Source organism: Octopus sinensis, linkage group LG2, assembly GCF_006345805.1.
Source record: "Octopus sinensis linkage group LG2, ASM634580v1, whole genome shotgun sequence".
NCBI classification, from domain to species: domain Eukaryota; kingdom Metazoa; phylum Mollusca; class Cephalopoda; order Octopoda; family Octopodidae; genus Octopus; species Octopus sinensis.
In genome coordinates this window covers 28,287,897-28,297,133 of record NC_042998.1, presented here as the reverse complement: position 1 = coordinate 28,297,133, position 9,237 = coordinate 28,287,897, and positions in this window count along the sequence as shown.

The following is a 9,237-nucleotide window of genomic DNA, read 5'->3' as shown; positions in this document are numbered from 1 at the left end:
CGTTTCCTTTAACTTTCTTTCCTTTATTTTGGCTTTTCTGTTCTCTCACTTTTCCTCCTCCACTCTACACAGTCTCTGATTCTTCTTCGGCCACCTGAATTTCCGAATCCTTTTCTTCCAGAGAAACTGGTATTTTTACTTGTAGCTCCACTTTCTTTTTACTTTCTTTCTCTGTCGGCCTTTTTTGCCTTCTTACGTAAGTCTGCTGGATTCACGGCTTTGAAATTTTCTCTTAAAATTGATATAAATCATATCCATAGGTTACGTGTTGGTAAACAGCAATCAATTTAACCATGCCAAAAAGCGTTCATATATATCGGCTCTAGCATTTCAAATAAGTATCAAGAACTGTTTTGTGAATATCCTTGGCATCGGATAAGCGACATACTGACATATGGACTGATAGTGTTGAGCTACCATCATTACAATGTACTACAAAATATATCTATAGATTCCTGGCCAACACCCCATGTTACGACGATTGTCAACAATATGTATATGCGTGGAGAGAAACGTGGTAGAGGTTATACACGCATTTTAATTCAATTCATATTTGAGTAGTTATCAGTAAACGTATACTTTTCTCGATTATTTATAAACATACTGTTTATAAACACCCGGATATCAGGGATTTAGGTAAACTGGCTAAATCAGTTTGCATATGGAATTGTTGGTATGTTCACAGTGTTTGTTTTCATTGCTATGTGAGATAAGAGAACATAACTATAGGCTTTTCTCACGTTCAAATACTCACGGAATATATTTGTTTCAACATTTCTCTATAACTACTGTTTCCGGCGCCAATAATCACCTTTTTTTATTGACCTACTGGCTATGCACAACAATGTCTGAAACGATGTTAATATTCTATATATCGTATGAGCGAGATGTGACTGGCATGCGTTGACCGAACGCCTCCCACTGATGATTTCCCGTAGGATGAAATCACGTGATATGAGAATTCCAACGACCATGGCAGGCCATTCTCGTCTGCTACGATCTATTGGTGTGCTTTTATGTTCCATAAGCCTATACGAGAGGATCGCTCAAGGCTAATAACGCAGTATTCGGTGCCTAATAAAACATCCATGTTAAGTTGGAGATAAAGATTATGTTTTTGCATAAATACTGCTTCTGTCACAAATAATTTATTCTTCACTTAGCTTCGACTGCAGCAATTCTTCGTGTGTGTCCATTTACAAGATGAGACATCTGTGCACTTAGCTCTTCGGGTTCATCTTTTGGATATCATATTCATAGCCCGGTGTGTTACGACAATTGTTGCTATGAATCCATTATTGATTTAACACGGTTGCTTTCAACATTTTGTTTGCTGAATTCCTTTAACTGTTCGAGAGTGAAAGTCTAATTCTGCTTACTCATTTGTCAGCCATAACACTGAAAATTAAAATCCTGCAACCGAATATTTTATCTGTGTTATGTTTATTTCATTGTACAAATATAATTTGTATTGCGTACACGTATTACAATCGTAACTTGATCTCGTCTACAAAATATGAAATTGAAAACTGTTTATTGAAACCAGATGAATCAGAATGATAAATGGTAAAGTTCGAGTAAGGTTGGTAGAGATTTTCGAATTAAAAGAATATGCGACAGAGGAGTGGCTGTGTGGTATGTAGCTTGCTAATCAACCACATGGTTCCGGGTTCAGTCCCACTGCATGGCACCTTGGGCAAGTGTCTTCTACTATAGCCTTAGGCCGATCAAAGTCTTGTGAGTGGATTTGGTAGACGGAAACTGAAAGAAGCCCGTCGTATATATATATATATATTATATATATATTATATATATATAATATATATATAGTGCGTGTGTGTGTGTGTGTGTGTGTGTGTTGTCCCCCTAACATCGCTTGACAACCGATGCTGGTGTGTTTACGTCCCCGTAACTTAGCGGTTCTGCAAAAGAGACCGATAGAATAAGTACTAGGCTTACAAAGAATAAGTCCTGGGATCGATTTGCTCGACTAAAGGCGGTGCTCCAGCATGACCACAGTCAAATGACTGAAACAAGTAAAAGAGTAAAAGAGTAAGTGTATGTGTACTCATACACACACACACACACACACACACACACACACACACACACACACTTATATGTAATTCACTGTTGGTGTTTTCTTAAGCACATATAATAATTTTTCTTTATATATTCGGAATATTTAAATATATTTTCTTATATATCTCCCATTCCAATTCATATATAAATGATAATTGTTATGGCATTATAATATACAGGTAGCAAATCGATATTACATTGACAAAATACCTAGCTATATTGCAGCTTAGAATAATGTTCGTAATATATTATCAGGTATATGTTGCAATTCACAAAAATATTCATATCAATGTACAATGCAGAATAGATTAAATTTTTCATTTCATATTATGTTTTGCAATATTGCAAGGGTTGCAATAAAAGAGCTTATTTACATGTCATTGTTTTTATGCATTTTGCGTCATCCATCAATAATTATACTCATTATGTGTGTGTGTGTTTGTATATATATATATATATATATATATATATATATATATATATATATATATATTATGTATATATATATTATATATATATATTATTATATTATGTATATATATATATATATATATATATATATATATATATATATAGCATTATTAAATCTCAGAACGAGATGTAAACAGTAATCGCTCGACAATGTAAAGTATTATAGCCATCCCAGCTGGAGACGATGATCTCCTAGGGCTAAAAAGCTACAATAACACTCCCCTTTGTGATTAGCCATATTGAGATGGCTATAATACTTTACATATATATATATATACATACATATACATCATAAACTTATATATATATATATATATTTCATTGCCCTCCGCCGGTTGCGACGACGAGGGTTCCAGTTGATCTGATCAACAGAACAGCCTGCTGGTGAAAGTAACGTGTAAATGGCTGAGCACTCCACAGACACGTGTACCCTTAACGTAGTTCTCGGGGAGATTCAACGTGACACAGAGTGTGACAGGGCTGGCCTTTTGAAATACAGGTACAAGAGAAACAGGAAGAAAGAGTGAGAGAAAGTTGTGGTGAAAGGAGCATCGTGGAGCTTGAGGTGTTTTCGCTCAATACACACTCACATCGCCCGGTCTGGGAATCGAAACTGCGATCCTACGACCGTTAGTCCGCTGCCCTTACCACTGGGTCATTGCGCCTCAATACACACACACACACACGCAGACATATATATATGTTTATCTGCTCATCTATCTATCTAGCTATTTATTTGTATATAGCGAGAGAGAGAGAGAAAGAGAGAGAGAGAATGAGAGAGAGATAGATGTACATAAAAATTTATACATTAAAATATGAAATATGTTGCAGCATGAAACGTTATATTTGCTACTATAATGCAGGTGTTTTTTTAGAGTGTTATGGAAATTTCAAACTAGAATTCGGTCTTCAGCTTACAGCAATAACTGTATTTGTCACAATTTTATAGAATGCCGTTTATAGCAATATTTACCTTATTTCTGAAAATGATAGCAAATGTAGTTTACAATAACATCTTTAAAACACAGAACATATTCAAATTTACATCATCTTTTAACAAGAGTTTACCAAATTTGATATAGGTTGATCGATAGATCCTAGTCGATAATTCAGTATTTTGAGATATGCAGAGGGAAAGGTCTCTTACACTGACACGTTTTGAGTATACTTTAGTAGGTGAGATTTGGTGATAGTGGGGAGTAATATTAAATTACTCTTGTTCCTTGATATACTTCGTAACCAGTATATTGCGGCGAGCTGGCAGAAACGTTAGCACGTCGGGCGAGATGCATAGCGGTATTTCGTCTGCCTTTAGGTTCTGAGTTCAAATTCCGCCGAGGTCGACTTTGCCTTTCATCCTTTCGGGGACGATAAATTAAGTACCAGTTACACACTGGGGTCGATGTAATCGACTTAATCCCTTTGTCTGTCCTTGTCTTTTGCTCTCTGTATTTAACCCCTTGTGGGTAATAAAGAAATATATTGCTGCTAATGAATATTTAACGGCTCGTGCAAATGTCTTCCAATTGTGTCAAATAAATAGAGACAATAAAGTGTTCGCTTTTCTTTTTTAAAAATGAAGCGTAGCGTTGTTGTATGACTCGAGGTTAAACACGTTTTTGTTTCAACTTTTGCAGCTTGTGATAATTTGTGAAATGAGGGATAAGATAACCATTGTATTCTTTCACTGGTTCTTCTTTTCTCATTTCCCTTTCGTGTATTTCTTTCTTCGTGTTTCATTTGCTAATCTACCTACAGGTCTTCTTTGCCTGAAATAATTAATTTTTTTCTCCTCTTTTGTTCTCAATTTTCATTGATAATCTTGTGCAGTTCGTTGTCTTCGAAGACCAATTCTTTGAAAAAGTGTGGCACATTATTCTTATCAGTCACTGTTGTGAGCATGGTTCTAATATTCTTCTCTCTAATTTTCAGTTTCATTTTGAAATCAAGTTGTTGACATACCTCTTGTTCGCCTTCTGCCTCTCCGTTTTCTTCATCACCAGATATTTCTAATCTTCTTCATTACCAGATGTCTTTAATCTTCTTCATTATCACACATCTCTGATCTTCTGCTGTGTTTTTATCTTGATCTCTTTGTATCGGAATCTTCTCAGTGAGAATGAGATAATGCGTTGTGAATTCAAGCTATATATAGTGGTCGGTTACGTGGTATAGATTTAAAAGCTGCAATGACAAATCAAGTGGGTTATATATATATATATACATACATACATACAAACATACATATATATATATATTATATATATATATATATATATATATATATATATATATATATATAATATACATATATATAATATACATATATATATGCATATATACATATATATGTATAGATGTATATACATATATATACATATATTCTGAGACCCCCTTCGGTCACGACACTGACCATGGGATTGCACCTATAAAGTTACCCTCCCAGGCAAAAGTCCAGGCAAGGTTGTTTATGGAAGACCAGCAGTCGCCCATGCATACCAGCCTCCCCTCTCCACACCACCAATGTTATCCAAGGGAAAGGCAAAGGCCGATACAGCTTGGCACCTGTGACGTCACAACTCATTGCTACAACTGAGTGAACTAGAGCAACGTTAAATTAAGAGTCTCATATATATATATATATATATATATATATATATATATATATATGCATACCTACATATATAATATATATATATATATATATACGTAAAGTCAAGTGGTAGATATGAAAATGTGTCAAATTGTATTACTTCTCAGAAGATCGATCGAAAAAGTGATGAACGCCTTAATAGATATTTGCTCGATTGGGAGCTCATCAGATGTAAACAGATAAATAAATATTGAATACTTATGTATTGTGTGTATATGTGTGTGTTTGTGTGTGTGTGTGTGTGCATATATATTCATGTATGTAATTATATATGAATATGAATATACATGTATCTGTATAGATTAGAATGTAAGATTCACGTGAATTTCCTATTATACATAATTGAGATCTCTCCAAAAATTCTGCTGGTACTGTTAATTGCAACCTCAACAATCAGCACGGCATACTTATGTATAACAGCACAGCTGTGCATAGCAAAGCTTCATATTTTGTCTAATAACGATGGCACATATGAATGACGAAGCCACATTGAGCATAATCCTATGAACCCGGAAAAATTTCAAACAGAGGATTACTTACTTACAAGCAAATGTGTTAACATGTGACATTATTGACCGAAGTTACCGTGGTCTTTGCCGTAGGCTTTTCTGTCCACGGATAAACCTTATCTGCTTCCCCCTTTACACTTCACATCATGACATTTCTGTGATACACGATCCCTATTGATCGTTTTTTCTTTCCCTTTTACGATCCCTCTTGATCGAAAACCTACCCTACTTTTTTTCTCCCCAAAAAGAAAAGCTCTACTTTCTAATCTGTCCCGTCTGTATGCAGCCCTGTGTGGCTAATAAAGAAACATATTTTGTCTAATAACAGTCTCAACCTGCCTCGTCATTTAGTCAATGATCAACATTCGCTAAAGTACACGGATGTTTATTATAAATGGCGCTCTGTTGCACATTGAAGAATGAATTATTGCGAAGAGATATGATTTTTTTATGTGAAGCTTTTCTAATACTTCAACAGCCCCACGGAAATGATTGTTTGAACCTCTCGTAATGTGACGAAGTGTAACAACACTTCAAATCATAGAGAACATTTAATGAAACCTCTCCTGAATTTGCATGGCCACCTACGCCTAAAAGCTATACTTACACTGCAAGAATGTGTGCTGTTGTGTACAAAAATCATCATTATACTATCCGTGAAATGTCCGAAAAATGAAGTATCTGAAAGAATTCTAGTTGTACAACATTATGGAAAAACGAAAATGCATAATGTTTGTTAGTTAGTTAATTTTTTGGCTCAAAAAGCAAAAAGCAAGGCCATGTAGGGGGACATGGAGTTATGTACAGGGTGGTGTTCACGTAAAGAGGTCAGGCCACTTGAGGTCAAGGGAGACTTTGAACCGAGCGGTCGTCGGCATCTTCACCATCTCGTTTGGCAGCTTATTCCACGGATCAGCAACCCGGACGGAGAAAGCCCCTCTCCTTCGATTGAGATGAAATCGTCGCAGATAGAGTTTTTCGGAATGACCCCGCAGCCGACGCTCTGGAGCAGGAGTGAAGAACAGCTCTTTCGAGAGGTTACACTTTCGGCTTATGATGTTGTGAGCAAGAATGAGATCTCCACGGCGTCGTCGTTTTTGTAGAGAATAAAGGTCGAGCGTCTTCAGCCTTTCTTCATAAGACAAATCCTTGAGACCAAGAACCATGCGGGTAGAACATGTGCTAAGAACATTGGTCAAATACATACATAGAATACGGATAAACAATCTGTACCTTTCTGTAAAGTTTCATAGCAGATATCAAAACGTGGGTTGCAGAGTTATGATACTTAAAAACCAATCTTCGCAGAGTTGAATCACTCAGAATGGTTCGTTCTTGCCACAGTTAAAAGAACACATCAAGTTTTTTTAGTTTATTTGAAGGCGATGTTGATTGATCCTACAATTATTTTATCGTTATTCTTAAAATTATTAAGCCGGTTAGCTGGCAGAATCGTTAGCAAGCCGGGCGAAATGCTTAGCGGCATTTCGCCTGCCGCTACGTTCTGAGTTCAAATTCCGCCGAGGTTGACTTTGCCTTTCATCCTTTCGGGGTCGATTAAATAAGTACGTTACGCACTGGGGTCGATATAATCGACTTAATCCGTTTGTCTGTCCTGGTTTGTGAGTAGTAAAGAAATAGGTATTTCGTCCGTCCTTAGAGGCGGCGAGCTGGCAGAAACGTTAGCCCGCCAGGCGAAATGCTTAGCGGCATTTCGTCTGCCGCCACGTTCTAAGTTCAAATTTCGCCGAGGTCGACTTTGCCTTTCATCCTTTCGGGGTCGATAAATTATGTACCAGTTATGCACTGGGGTCGATATAATAGACTTAATGTCTGTCTTTGTTCGTCCTGTCTTTGTATTTATGTCTGTCTTTGTATTTAGCCCCTTGTGGGTAGTAAAGAAATAGGTATTTCATCCGTCCTTACGTTCTGAGTTCCAATTCTACCGAGATCAACTTTGCCTTTCATCCTTTCGGGGGGCGATTAAATAAGTACCACTTGCGCACTAGGGTCGATGTAATCGACTTAATCTCTCCCCACAAATCTGAGGCCTTGTGCTTCCAGTAGAAATAATTATTATCATAATTATCAAGGCGGCGAGCTGGCAGAATCATTAGCAAACCGGACGAAATGCTTAGCAGCATGTCAATCGTCCCTACGTTCTGAGTTCAAATTCCGTCGAGGTCGACCTTACCATTCATCCCTTTAGAGTCGATACATCAAGTACCAGTGAAACACTGGTGTCGATATAATCGGCTAGTCCCCTCCCTCCAAATTTGAGGCCATGTGCCTTTAGTAGAAAAGGTTATTATTATCATTGTTGTTGCTGCTGATGTTATTGCTGTTTTTGTTGCTGATGTTGTTGTTGTTACTATTATAATTGGAAACGCTTCCTTCATCCTATCTTTCGTCGTCACAAAACTTTTAACAATCGTGGGTCTTTTTTTTTATTATTATCCAACATTCATCGTCAAATTAGCTTTGAAAAACTGATTTAGACAGATAAATAAAATAATTTGTTTTAGATAAAATAATCTGTAGAATTAGAATTACCTTTAGCGAAGACCGAACACTAGCATTGACAAGATATCATTTACACTTTTGAGAAGTGCATTTCTTCTCACCGATTGTGAATTATGGTAGTCGGATCTCACTTGATCCTCTTCTGTTGACGATGCATATTTCCTCAATATTGCTAATATCCTCAACGGATATTACCCAGTTGACTTTAGTATAAACGTTTCCTTTCAGCAGCTTGACTCGTTTCAACTCCAGAATTCATCGATATTGTTGATATAACTACAATGCATTCAGCCGAGCAAGTAAGTAAATTTGAAACAAGTGCGGCTCAGTACGTATAGATAATGTGAAGGGAAAAGTGGTTACATCTATTAATATACAGATTCATAAATTTTTATTTTATTTGTACAGATAACAAAATATTATTTAAAGTGCACTAATTTGGTTTTTGAAAATAGGTGTTAGACAGAAATCTAAGTCATCTTTCTACTGTAGACGGTGTTGGTACACATTAAAGTAAATGAAACCGTGCAATATATATTTTAGGGGATATAATCCAGACTTACCTCCCCTTTACTGAAAAATACCTTGGTTAAAAATTATCTCTCCTTGCAAACAAAATGTCTAATTCTGAATTGCATCCAAAACACCAAATTTGTAAAGCGATAGCGAAACCAGTTATTATGTTAGAAGAAAAATCTTTTTTTGTACTTTATTTTATAATACTTTTGCTATGATGATTCTAACATATTCTTTAGCCTTGTACAACAAATCTACTGTGGTTTTTCAGCTTATTTCTTTCTGTATATATTCAGCCACGTGTAATCAGCCACCACACTCTCTATCTTATATATGTGTGAGTATATATGTATGTATGAATATATATATATATAATATATATATATATATATATATATGAGAGGAAAAATTAGGTCATAGTTAGCTTCTATTTGTATCACATCGAAACTAACTATGACTTAATTTTTGCTGTCACACCGT